Genomic DNA, 13988 nt, shown 5'->3' on the forward strand with positions numbered 1-13988 from the left:
GTTGAGCTATGCTGCCTGATACCAACTGAGGATCTAGAATGGTTTTCAACATTTATAGAGAACAATGGGTCATTAAGTGAATACTTACATAAACTATGTATTTGAAAAACAGTATGGAGAAATGAAGAAATGTAGAAATTGAGGTTCTTCATGAGAAAAAGAGACCCCTTAATTACTCATATGTTGCTGATCTTTTTATGTTCTTTCAGATTTTGCTAACTTAAAGCTGTTAGATGGACTTGTTTCTATCTTTTAAAGTAAAAATGTTAAAGAATGTTGAAAATGCAGATACTGTGCATTCCTAATAACTATTACGTAGAATGCTGGTTGCTATTTATGCTTGTTACCAAAATTTTATTTTAATAAAATCCCTTTATGGGAACTATGCCAACTGTACTGATTGCAACACCACCTTCACAATTCAGTTCTAACCTGTCTTCAAAAAGTACTTGGTTACCATGCCCAGCCTTTTCATCGCAATTCTTACTTCTCGTGAAGCCCATAATTTAAGTTACCTTCATGCAACGTGTAGTCTGTACTGTTTTTTGTGGTTTTAAATTTGGAGCATGCAATTGCCTATAACCTAAGGCAGGGGTAGTTAATAAGGAGACCACAAGCCAAATCCGGACCGTCAAACACTTTTGAATGGCCCCCAAAATCTTTTATTTACTTACTGTTATCTGGCGTCGGGACCTTGACTATATCTTGACCAAGAAATTTGGACCTTGACAAAAAATAATTGACTACGCCTGTCCTAAGGCATAAAAATGGGATCATTAAAAGAACAGGTAGAGTCTGAGCATAAATACCCATCAGCATAAGGCTGAAAGATAGTACTGCCAGTTTAAAGTGATGTCATTTCATAGCCAGCCTATGTAAAAATGAAACAGGGTGAACTTAATTGCCTATATTCAGAACAAGTTACAACTGGTGCTGAAGCCCAGTTAAGAAAGAATTGCACTAGTAGAGCCGTATACACATGAAAGCATGTGTCAATGGTGTCAGGGAGTCATAAGACAAACAGGTGCATAGCTTGTGCAGATTTATATTGCTGAAAAACTCTCAGCTGACATACAATTTTACTGTCCCTCATCACATGAAAAGCTAACTGATTATTTACTATATCAGGATTAGGGACTGGTGCTTGGGAAAGTTTACTAGTTCTGTGTTAACTAAGCACCTTGATTGTTAGTTGTCCCACATGATTTTAATGCCAGGAATCTAATGGTCTGTTTTATTTTATACTATTAAAAAGATAAAGGAGCCAAGCTTTAGATAATATAACGCAGTGGAGTCCAACTCTTAGTTTTTTAGAAAATGTATATATTTAAAAAATAAAAACCGTAACACTTGTCCATTATATTATCACCTACTTTTTATCCCTTGTTGCTGTTTGTCTAGATGTACCAGATCATGCCCCGTTTAACCTTCATGCAGAGCGGACTCTGCACCTAGGTCTCCCTCATGGAAGGATGGGAACCATCAGCTGTACTATTCCCCTGTGTCCCCAGTCCTGAAGAGAGCCCTCTGCAGGTCTGAGAAATCATAGGAGATATAGGGAAGTGCTTGGGAATGCACATCCTCCTGCCCATGCTGCAGGGATCTCACACAAAAGTTAATATAACATGGGGCTGTATCCCTCCTGTTGGGAAGTAGCTTTTCAAGGGGAATCTTTGTCACATGGCTCATTTGCTGCTGCGCTGCCAAGGGGTTGGAGGGAGGTCAAGAGACCTCCAGAGCTATTGTGGAGTCAGAGGGCCTCCATGCATAAGGCTTTTGCCTCCAGGTAGATCTCAGCAGATCTACTTCTTCCACAGGGTGATCAAACTTATTACTCAACAGAAAAATTGGCAGAAACTCTGCCATTTTTCCTTCCCAATCCTTTTTGTGTGAGATTTTGCCTGAGAAGAGGACTTGTCTACATGAGGAAATTTACAGCCATACTACCGATACCTAACTATACTGGTATAATTTTCCATGTAGACATGCCCTTAAATAGTAAGCTCCCTGGAAGGCACATAAGACCTATGGGGTTGATAGAAATAAGTTAGAATACAGAGACATTAACTTAAAGCAAGGGCCGTATCCATGCCAAGCTGTAAGAATGACTAATAACATGATAAACTAATCAGAACAACAAGAGAAACTGCCATCACTTTTGTCCATTTCATTCTATGTCCATTTTATTCAGTGTATCTGACAGTATCAAGTAACAGATGCATCAAAGGTGAGTGCAAGAAACCCCACAGTAGACAATTGTGGTCTAACCTGACCTTCAGAAAAGTTTCTCCTTAATCTCTGTTACATATGCCCTGAAGTATGAAGGTTTATAGCCTTTCCTAAACATAATTCTAATGCTGGACATTTACTTGAACTATATAAACGTCTAATCCTTTTTTGTATGCAGTGACCTGAAGAAGAGCTCCATGTAAGCTCGAAAGCTTGTCTCTCTCCTCAACAGAAGTTGGTCCAATAAAAGATTCTCTCACCCACCTTGCATGTCTAATCCTTTTCTAAATACTATTCAGCTCAGCAATCTCAATATCATTTAGGAATGAGTCTCTTAAGTTATGTTGTCAGGTGTTTTGTTTTTTTAGTATTTGAAGGTATCCGTTTTGAATTTGTTGCTTTCCAATTTCACTGAACATCCCACTTGTTCTTGGATTGTGAAAAAGGATAAAAGGAGCATTCAGTTTATCTTTTCTGTGCTATTTGATTATATTGTATACTTCCATTATATCACCTACCATTTGTCTCCTCTCTAAACGAAGTAGTTCTGGTCTTTTCAATTCCTCCTCATACAAAATCTTGCCATGATCTAGTCATATTCATCACCCATGTCTGAATTTCTATTTCTGCCACATTGTTTTGAGGTAGGGTAACTAAAACTGAACACAGTATTCCAAGTAAGGGGAACTATAGTTTGATTAATGGTGTTATGTTCTCAGTATTATGTTCTTCCTTTATGCATCCTAATGTATTTTCTTTGGACAGTTGCTGTAGAGCAGTGGCACTCGACCTTTCCAGACTACTGTACCCCTTTCAGGAGCCTGATTTCCCTTGCGTACCCCAAGTTTCACCTCACTTAAAAATTACTTGCTTACAAATCAGACATAAAAATACAAAAAAGTGTCACAGCCACACTATTACAGAAAAATTGCTTACTTTCATTTTTACCCTATAATTATAAAATAAATCAATTAGAATATAAATGTACTTACATTTCAGTGTATAGTATATAAAGCAGTATAAACAAGTCAATTGTGTATGAAATTTTAATTTGTACTGACTTCGCTAGAGCTTTTTATGTAGCCTGTTGTATAGTTAGGCAAATAGCTAGATGAGTTTATGTACTCCCTGGAAGAGCTCTGTGTACACCTAGGGGTAGGCAAAGCCCTGGTTGAGAACCGCTGCTGTAGAGCACATTGAACTGTCCATGCTGACACTTGGGTCTTTCTCTCTCTTTTTTTTTTTTTTCCCCCTTCACTTTTATGCACTACCTTGCATTTTGTCAACAACAAATTTCATCTGATCTAGTGCTGCCCATCTACCTAGCTTTGTTAGGTCCCTCTGAAGTTCCTCAGAGTATTCTGCAGGCTTGACTAAACTCTAGAATTGTGCCACCTGCAAATTCTGCAATATCACTTTTCACCCATTTTACAAAGATAATTAAAAAATCATTGAACTCCAATCCTTGTACAGAGCCTCATGTCACCCTGCTTTAACCTTTTACCGAGTTGAAAATTGGTCTTTCATTTCTATTCTGTATTTCTACTTTATGGCAGTATTTTACCTATCAGAGTAAGCTACTCCAGGGAGTTTGCAGATCGTTTAGAATGAAATAAAGTAGTCATATAGTTACCAAATTTGATCCTTGTTTTTCTAATTATTTCATGGACTTCCCAAGGAATTATATCCCTCCCTTTACATAGGGTTCTTAATGCCCCATCCCTCCCATACCCACAGACACACATCATGTACAACATATTTCTGTTTGGGCTAACTGTCGGATTGCATATGAGAATTTGGCTTGAGTCCTTTGGGACACCACCCTAAGAAAAATTGAAGAGGCGTGTAAAGCCTTAGTCAAGCAGTAATGCAAATCATATACTGCTGCTGAAGCCTTAGAGGCAGGGTATGCATTGGTATGTTACAGAGATAATGCCCCATAAAATCAAACAAAAAAAAAAAGATGCTTATGTAATTGGTGGATAAACAGTTTTTGTGAATGAGTTCAGACATTTTATATAAAGCTTACCCCATGATGAGATCACTCTCTGATTTTTTTAAATATAATCTTAGCTATGCCGATCTCTACATGAGTAGCAAAAGCCCAGTGTACATGGTTGTTTAAAAATGTGGAAATAAAGACCAAACAGCCATTTACAGTGTGTCTGGCATTACTACCAATATTTCTCAATTGTCTAAAATATAAATCAGGCCCAGGCAGCTAAATAAAACACTGTTAGGTAAAGAATTCTCAAAAAGTTGGTAATTGTTAGGCTTAGAAAACTTTTAAAAGAAATGCTCAGTTCCTACTTTAAAGTGTGTTTGTGGTCTTAAAATTGACTTTTAAAAGAATGGCCTGCTACTGCACAAGTCTGCTTCATTTAATTACAAAGTTAAGATCGTCAATGAATATGTGTCAGTGTGAGATTGGAATCTTTTTAATAGCATCCATCGGGGCCACTCGTGCCCTATTCCTCATGCTCCTGTCTGAGGACATAAAGGGCAGGGCAGCTGTGACCCTCCCTCAGTTCCCTCTTACCACCCAGTGTAGGGAGACAATCTGGTAAGTTTCCAACACACTAGTTCTCTAGTTTCAGAAAAACCTTCAGAACTCTTCTGATTTACTGACAGGACTGCTGTGAATGATACCGACCTGTCTGAACTGAATATTGGACCTGAAAAAGAGCTCTGTGATGCTTGAAAGCTTGTGTCTTTAACCAACAGGAGTCGGATCAATAAGAAGTTACTTCACCCACCTTGTCTCTGGACTGAATACAAACCCTCTTGTCCAGGGCTCCTCGATATGATGGATTTAAACCTGCAGGCTTAAATCCCTGCCTTCTCCTGTGATGAAATAATTCCACCGAAAGATAGATACACCAGGGCCTCTTCTGTTTAGGAAAGTCCCATATAGAGTATGCTAGCAAAACTTTCTCAGTAACATTGACCTGCCCAGGTATAGCCACATGTGCTGGGAGGGTATAAAGAGAAAGAAAAACAATTGCTGAGTAACAAAGCAATTCTTTTGTGAGTGATCCATATGTTGTTTCCAAAACAGAAAAAAAGATTATTAATAAAGAGCCTGTAATACTGAACTGATAAGCCTCCCTGTTACTTAGGGTTAGAACTTTGGTGTCCTCTTCGATTCCTCTTTCCTTCACGCAAAATCAAAACCTTTGTTAAATCCTATCATTTTTTCTTCTATGATATCTCTAAATGTAGCCTTTCCTCCATCATTACCACTCAGACTCCTGTCTATACTTTAGTACTGTATGCAAGAAAAGTTGTCCATTCTTAGATAATACAATAACTATAGTATCTTCTTATGGTCTGCACTCCCTTGATACCATCTAACTTTCATGCTGTCCTGATTACTGCTGTCCTGACCTCATCTTATATGTCCCTTTACTCCTTCTTCTTTAAAAAAAAACGAGTTCTATTGGAAAGTAATAAATATGCACCATTGTATCTAGCTACAATAAGTATAGAACTCTGATGATATTCATGTTCTGAGGGTGTTAAAGTTTTCAGCACATGCTTCTCTTTTATCTTAATATTTTGTTATTACACAGCCCAATTAGTAGATATTAGTCTAATGCGGAAACAACATAAGTGACAAAAAAACCACAACATTTGTATAGTGCACAATATTTTTTTTTCAAAGGAGTTTTGCCATGGAAGAATTTGGCCCACTGCATCTGAGGTTGAGGCTAAATTGTAGTCCTGGTTTGATTTAGGAATCTAATATAAGAAAAACAGTAATGCATCCTTATCCTATATGTACCAAGGTTATCTGCATTAACTGCATACTTGAAAACTGGAAACCAGATGTTCAGCTATTCTCTGTTGGCATTTGATGCAAGTCAGTTTTCCCATGGAAATGGTGTAATATACTCTTGTAAACTAGCAAGATTAAGCTGGCTGGTCTCTTTTCTTCCAGTAGACCAAAACAATGCATCCAGCTACCACCAGTAAATATGAAACCAGTGTTCTGCCACATGCAAGATATGTTCCCCTCCACCCACCCCCAATGAGGACACCTAAGTAGAAAGACAGCTAGACACCAAAGAAATTAGTGTAGGTGATTTTCTGTGCATTAGGTATTAAAACAAGCTTCCAAAGCCCTTTGATGATGAGACACTCCCGTCAAAGTGCTGAGCTCTCCATAGTTACAGCAGCAATTTTCCCTATTTCTCAGATCTGTACACTGACTTCACATCGTCCACATCAGGCTTCTCATCGTTACCTTAAAGGCTTTATGCAACTCCACACCTGTCTGCATCTATTAACTGACTTCCTACACACTGCTGCACACCCTATATTTGCTTCAGGCACTCTAACACTTTGCTTCCTTCATCCTTTTCTGACACTATACCTTCTTCAGTGCCTCCCACTCAGTACAGTAACCCATTGGCATTTGTCAGCACATTCTCTCATCTTCATACCATCCGGGTTTTATTTATTTGTGGGGCAGTTCAATACCTGAATAACTTGGATAACTGCATAAACTAGCTTATTAAAGAAATTATATCTTGTTTATATGTGCTTTAATTTATGTGAGGTGCCTAGAAACTGAGTAGGCCATTGGAAAAATCAAAAGAAACAAAATTAAAATGCTCCCATTCCAGAAGGCCTACATACTTAACATTCACACACAATGCCACACTATTGTTACTGTACTTGCAGTACAGTAGAGTGCCTATGTTTTAGTACAAAGCACATAGTATTAAAACAATACTAGTTTTTATTTTATTGTAAACTCTTTAGCATCTGGACCTTGTCTTCTGTTTGCTGAGTTATTTATAGCACTGCAGAACATCAGGTACAGTGATACATAAATAATAGACATACTGTCTAAGGTGGTAGGTCTAATGCTACATCTGTTAGCTCTGTGGCTGCATGCCTGTGGGTCATCTGCCTGTTGCAATCTTGAGCAGGCAAAACAGCAAAAACTCCTTCCCTGCCCCCACATGCCCCCCAAGAGTTTCAGGAGACTAAGCTTCTTTATTACCATAACCTGCTAAAAAGAACTAAGCAAATAGGCAGAGCAACTAGATAGAGCAATGCATACAAAATTAAACCTAGTGCCACAGGTTTGTTCATACAGGGTTGCCTAACAGCGAAGGTAGAATCCTGGTGTTGCAGCCTCACTTTTGCATAACAGATAGTTTGGGTTTTTTTTGCAGTCAGGACACTCTTTGTAATATGTGTTTTTAAGGTAGGTTCCATTTTGGGTTAGTGTTTTAAGTTGCTGTATCAGCTGAAAACCAGTCAAGTATCACTCTTTTAAAACAAGCCAAATGCAATCAACTAGAACCTGTTCATCAAGTTTCTGTTCAGTAAAACAAGTATTGTATCAGAGAAAGAAATGTCAAAAAAATAAAATACACTAATGCAGCATTACAGCTGAAATGTTACACACACAAGTTGGAAATTCAGCTGCTCAGACCTGTTGTTCCCAATGTAATAATTTATATTATTCTATATAGTATTAACTGTACTGCCATAAAGAGACTTTCAGGTTAAGAATGAGTTATTAAATAGAGTTACTTAATACATCTACTTTCAGTATTTATGTGGTCTGTTTTGTTTTTCATTCTACTTAATAATGCAAACAGATTAAAAAGCGTTCACTGGAAATTTGGGAGGGGGATTCTCATGGAAAATTTAGACTTTTTGTGCTTATATGCTAACCAGTACTGTTTCATTGTTCCCTTATGCTCTCCATGAAAGCCTAAAATTTGGGGGGGTTAGATGAAAAGTCAAGATTTTCCATGGAAAGCAAACACTTTCCTCAAAAAAATTATTTTGTTGAAAACCTGATTTTCTGTTGAAAAACAGTTGATGGAAACTTTCAGCCAACCCAAATGAATAATACTGTTTTGCCCTTCTACAGCACCTCTAGCCAAGGAGCTCACTCAGGTTAACAACAATAAAGAATAAAATCTTCCTAACACCTTGTGAGGAAGAAAAAATTTATTGTTGCTTTGAGGCAGACACCATTTTTTCTTTTCAGTCTGTACAGCGCCTAACACAGTAGGATTTTGGGGCATGACTAGGGCTCCTAGAGGTTACAGTAATACAAATAAATAAAATAAATAAGCCAGGTTCACCTTTGTGCTTAGAAGTGCCTTGTTCTGTAAATATGACTTTAAGGAGGTGCTGAACCCTCCCAATTTCAGTTGAGATCAACGAGAGGTACAAGTGCTCAGCACTACTGAAAAGCAGGCATCAAGTGACTTCCCAAACAGAGAGAAAATGGAATAGATCTCTCTAATGCAGGGGTAGGCAACCTGCGGCCCCTGTGCCGAAGGCGGCCCGCGAGCTGATTTTCAGTGGCACTCACACTGCCTGGGTCCTGGCCATGGGTCCGGGGGGGGCTCTGCATTTTAATTTAATTTTAAATGAAGCTTCTTAAACATTTTAAAAACCTTATTTACTTTACATACAACAATAGTTTAGTTATATATTATAGACTTATAGAAAGAGACCTTCTAAAAACTTTAAAATGTATTACTGGCACGCGAAACCTTAAATTAGAGTGAATAAATGAAGATTCGGCACACCGCTTCTGAAAAGTTGCCGACCCTTGCTCTAATGAAACCCAAATTGCCTGATTCTCAGTCCTGTGCTTTAACCACAGCCTTCCTCTGACTCATCCTATTTTGAACTATTCATGTGAGTAAGGGTTTGCGAAATTGCACCCGTAGACTGACTTTTTTCATAATCCATGTTATGTTACTTCTTATGCAGTAGCACAATGCCTCAGTGTTTGGAATGCAACATCTACAAAGTATATTTTGTTTGATTTTCATGTTTTTTAAGTCACTGCTGTTGAATTCAGCCATGCAACTGCACAACTGGTGGAATAAGTGGGCCACTCACTTCTCATCCTGGTTCTGCCACTAGCTTGCTGTGTAGCTTTGGGCAAGTTACATGCACTCTCCTGTATACAGATGCTTATAAGGAAAGTACCTCCCCAACTATAACTATGTGTTTTAAGAGGTTTTCACATCTTATATTTGATAAGGTTTTCATTTGACCTGAGCACCTTGGGGTTGGGTATTTCTGAGTGTATTACTGATAAAGTTATTAGGCCAAATTAATCCTCACTGTAACTCTTTTGACTTCACTATACTACAGATAACTATATCCCATTTTTATTAAACTATTCAAAGCCAACACACCTATAGATACAAAAGAAAAAACACATTAACTACAAAAAGATTGGACTGGTTTGATCAGGTTCATGCAACCTTCCTATCTGCCCACAGTCCTGCTATTGTGTTAATAATTCTATCCTTATCTCTAAAGGTTAAAAACTATTTCAGCCCAAGGTTGAATTGCTATAATCTCAGGAACTTTCCATTTGCAATATCTAAGTGTTCCATCCTCTGCAGATGAAATGATACCTGTGTTAGATTTCTTAATACATTTCTTCATGTTCATGACTCCCAGGCTTGCAGGAGGCACCACTAAAAGGAGATAATCCACAACACAGAACCAGATCCTACGGAGAAAGATTACGAACCAGTTCTTTGGCTCCTGTTCCAGCTGTTTTGTGCTGCAGCAGCAGAGCAAAACCGCTGGAAAGCTGCCTTAAAGAGTCCGGCAAGGATTCCCATGAGATAAATCATCAGCTGGTGGAGTAGTCCCTATGAAAGTGCTCCAACTGATTTAATTTACAGCATCCCTTGGGCTACTCTATGTTGGAGGGAAACAGTCCACAGAGTAGATTTGAGAGAATGGAAAGGTGACTTAGAGTCATCTTCACTTCCAGCCCAACCTCAGCTGCAGCTGAGGGCTTGACCCCATATGTTTCATTTGACAGCTCAGAGTGCATCCACTGAGGTAGATATGGTCTTCCTCACTGCCGACAGTAGTCTGAATGTTTAAACCAGGCAACAAGACAATAGCAAAAGTCTTTGGAGATTGCTTCACTCCCACTTATTCCTATTAATCATTCACCCAAATAAGTCAAAATAGGTCCCCAAAGATCAGCCAGCAAACTAGCAGCTGTACCTTGATAATAAGCCATCACTCGAAGAGTTTGCAGCGTCAAGGCTGTCAACCAAATAATTTGGCAATTCATGTTTCAACTACTTGAAATATATAATTTTGATATTGTTTCATAGTGCCGAAGCTATTCTACAATACTCCAAAAGCTGATCTCTTCTTGAAAAAGAACTCTGCGTCAGCTGATGCCGTCACAGATCAAAGGACAATGGAGGTCCTAAAACTCTTAGGGGTAAAGACTGTTGTTTACTGTATGTTTGCACAACTAGAACAGTGCAGCCCTGAATTAACTGACTTCTAGGCACTCCAAAATATAAATCTGTGATAAACGTAGCCCCCTTGGTATTTTGGGGGCTTGAGAAAAGGAGCTTCCAGCAGCTCATGCAGTCAGCAGCACAGAGGATTGGGGAAATTCTACTGAAACCGCTTGCCTGGCTTTTGCTTGAGGGACACAAACTGCTGGTGAGGCCTGGGGACCTGTAGTCTGACTGACAATGCGGGGCAAACACATACAGACCCTGCATAGCCTGTGCATGGCTGCTGGGACCATCCTGACATTGGAGCCGCACCAGACAGACCCCTTGTTTGGGAGGAGGAGGAAAAGGAGTTACCATGTCAGAACCTGCTTGCATGGCCTAGAAGACCATCTGCAGACCCTGGAGAGCTTGCATATGGCTGGGACCAGCCTGATGTGCACTGAGAGTCTGGACAGGGACACTGTTTGTGGGAGACAGCTGGTTGCAAGAAGTTGGGTTACAGCAGCAGGAAGAGAAGCAGACCTAGCATTGCTCCCTGTAGCAGAAGGGGAAACAGCCCTTTTGTCTCTCTCAGCCATAGGGCTTGAGACTGACCTAGAACTCCTAGCTCCACAAAGAAGAGACTGAGCTCCAACCCAGTGCTGTGACTGTCAGAGGCACCCCAGAGGCCTCCCCTTATGATTGCCAACAGTCCCTTATTACAAGGGACGTCCTTATTTTTTATCTCTCTACAACAACATTGAGAGTTGCTGAATGCTGGTGGAGTTGGAGCTCAGTAAGAAGGCTGTTGTCTCTCACTGGAAAACCAATAGCTCTTCCTTTTGGCTGCAGTAGCCCTGCTGGTATCAGGCACTGTAGGGCTGACAACTTTCTAATCACACAAAACCAAACACCCCTGCCCTGCCCCATCTCTGAGGCCCGCCCATACCCCACCCCTTCTCCGAGGCCCCGCCTCCTGCTTGCTCCATCCCCCCCTCCCTCCATCACTCACTCTTCTCCACCCTCACTCACTTTAACCAAGCTGGGGTAGGGGGTTGGGGTGTGGGAGGGGGTATGGGCTCTGGGCTGGGGGTGCAGGCTCTGGGGTAGGGCCAGGGATGAGGGGTTTGGGGTGCAGGAGGGGGCTCTGGGCTGGGGCAGGGGGTTCCGGTGCGGGGGGAGGGAGGGTGAGGGCTCCAGGCTGGGCCAGGAGGTTGGGGTGTGGGGAGATGTGGCTGGGGATGAGGGGCTTGGAGTGTGAGAGGGGACTCCGGGCTGGGCCCGAGGGTTGGGGTGCAGGAAGGGTGTGGGCTCCGGCTGGGGGTGGGGCTGGGAATGAGGAGTTTGGGGTACAGGAGGGGGCTCCAGGCTAGGCCAGAGGGTTGGGGTGCGGGGTTCTGGCAGCACTTACCACGGCTCTCCGAAGCGGCCGCCAAGTACCTGCGGTCTCTAGGCACATAAACGGCCAGGCAGCTCTGCGTGATACGTGCTGCTTTCGTACCCACAGGCACTGCCCCCTGCAGCTCCCATTGGTCGTGGTTCCTGGTCAATGGAAGCTGCGGAGCCGGTACTCGGGGCAGTGGCAGCATGTGGAGCCCGGCGGCTGCTTCCAGGAGCCGCACGGAGCTAGGGCAGGCAGGGAGCCTGCCTTAGCCCCGAGCCTCCGCTGCACTGCTGACTGGACTGGTGTAGGGGAGCGTAGTGTACTCCTAAAGCCAACTAATCTTGTTGTCTACCACTTCAGAGCTCGCCTCCCTTCCAACACTACAAAATAATTTAATTTAGTCTTACGGCAAGGAACAAAATCACTAGTTGCTTCCAAACTAAACTACAATTCATGCCCAGCTGGGCAGAGTTGGGAAAAGTTTCTCATCTGGGAAGATATTTTGCCAATAATTATAATAAGGTATTGAACTGTTCAGAACCAACTATAATCTCTCAGATACTTTTAGTTATCTGCATACAGGCTTCAAGACCCAGGTAGAGAACAAGTAAGAGTCTCACAGAAATACAAACTGAGAAATCTCTTTCAGTGTGGATGGACTCCAAGCAATTCACCTCTGAAATAGTCTCTTCATGCTCCATGCAGTGAACTCTGAGAATAGAAACTCAATATTATGTTGACTAATGATCATTGCTTTGAGATGTTGCAATATCCAACCTCATTCCCAATGTGCTATAGATTGTATGCCTCAAGTCTTTCTTTAAACAGCTAAAATTCTTTATATAACATAGATTGCAAAATAGGACTTGCCATACTAGGTCAGAATGGTGAACTAGTACTATCCAGTCTAGTACAGTATTCTGCATCTGGCAGCAGCTAATAGATGCCTCTGAGGAAGGGGTACTCCTGGGGGAATTTTGCATCACTGCACATGTGCAAAATTCAAGACCTCCACAGATTTCTTTGCTTCCCTGCAGAAAAATGATTTCTAACGGGGATGCAAAGGGAAGCCGCAAGAGTGGTCACGTGCGCTCCCTGGCAGTGCAGACAGGTCAGTTTGGGCGCCCAGAGCAGCAGGTAGAAACATAAATCACCGCCGGGTCAGGAGGGCTGGGCAGTCATATGTCCCTCTTGCTGGCTATTGCGGCATGCTTGGCGTGGAGGGGCAGGGCTTTGGGGTGTTTCTGAGGAGGTAGGTGTGGAGCAGACTCTGCCTGCTTAGTGAATTGTTCCCATTGTTCTTAGTGAATTCCCCCAGGAGTATAAAACAGGTGTAAAAATTTTAAAGCTCCTTTACATTTCCAGAGTGGTGTAAAGGAGCCTTATTGTAAAAGATAGTGTGGCCTGAGAAATGCTTATGGCGCTTTAGTGATTAGAACCGTCTACATTTTTGGACTGAAAAAAATTCATATCAAATTGTGCTCCATGAACTGTTTGCTACTGACCTTTCTGGAGATGGTCAGTAGCCAATATAAATTGTGAGTTTGAGTCCCTAGCCCTTACTTGCTCTTCAGTTGTCTATGATGTAACACTGAGCATATAGCTGCATATATTTGTTGACTAACAACTAGACGAAAGGCTCAATACTAGCTAAATTACTATTAGAGGGGATTTGAGGATTTCCTCCAATGCTCCCCACTACCATTCTTTATCCATTGTATTGCACTTTAAATAAATTACCAAAATAATTGAAACTAGCGTGAATATATTGTGTTATTTTGACAGATAAAATATGCAGAATTTTAAAATACTGTGCACAGAATTTTTAATTTTGTGATGCAGAATTCCCCCAGGAGTAAAAGGGCAACAAATCCTGTAGTGGACAATTATGGAATAATCTGCCCATGAGGGAAACGTATTCCTTACCCCAGGAAGTTAGTGACTGGTTTATTCCAGGTGGCTGCATGAAGGCTTATAGCCCTGAAACAGTTTTAATCTTAACTAATGCAAGCCTGGGTGTTCTCACTTCACTGTCCATATAACTAGCCCTGCCCTTCCATTTTTTGCTATGACGGCTCTGCATCGCCGAGGCAGTGCGTTCCACAGGCCAATCGTGGGGGTGC

This window comes from Terrapene carolina, unplaced genomic scaffold (genome assembly GCF_002925995.2).
Source record: "Terrapene carolina triunguis isolate 2854851 unplaced genomic scaffold, T_m_triunguis-2.0 Scaffold66, whole genome shotgun sequence".
NCBI classification, from domain to species: Eukaryota; Metazoa; Chordata; order Testudines; family Emydidae; genus Terrapene; species Terrapene triunguis.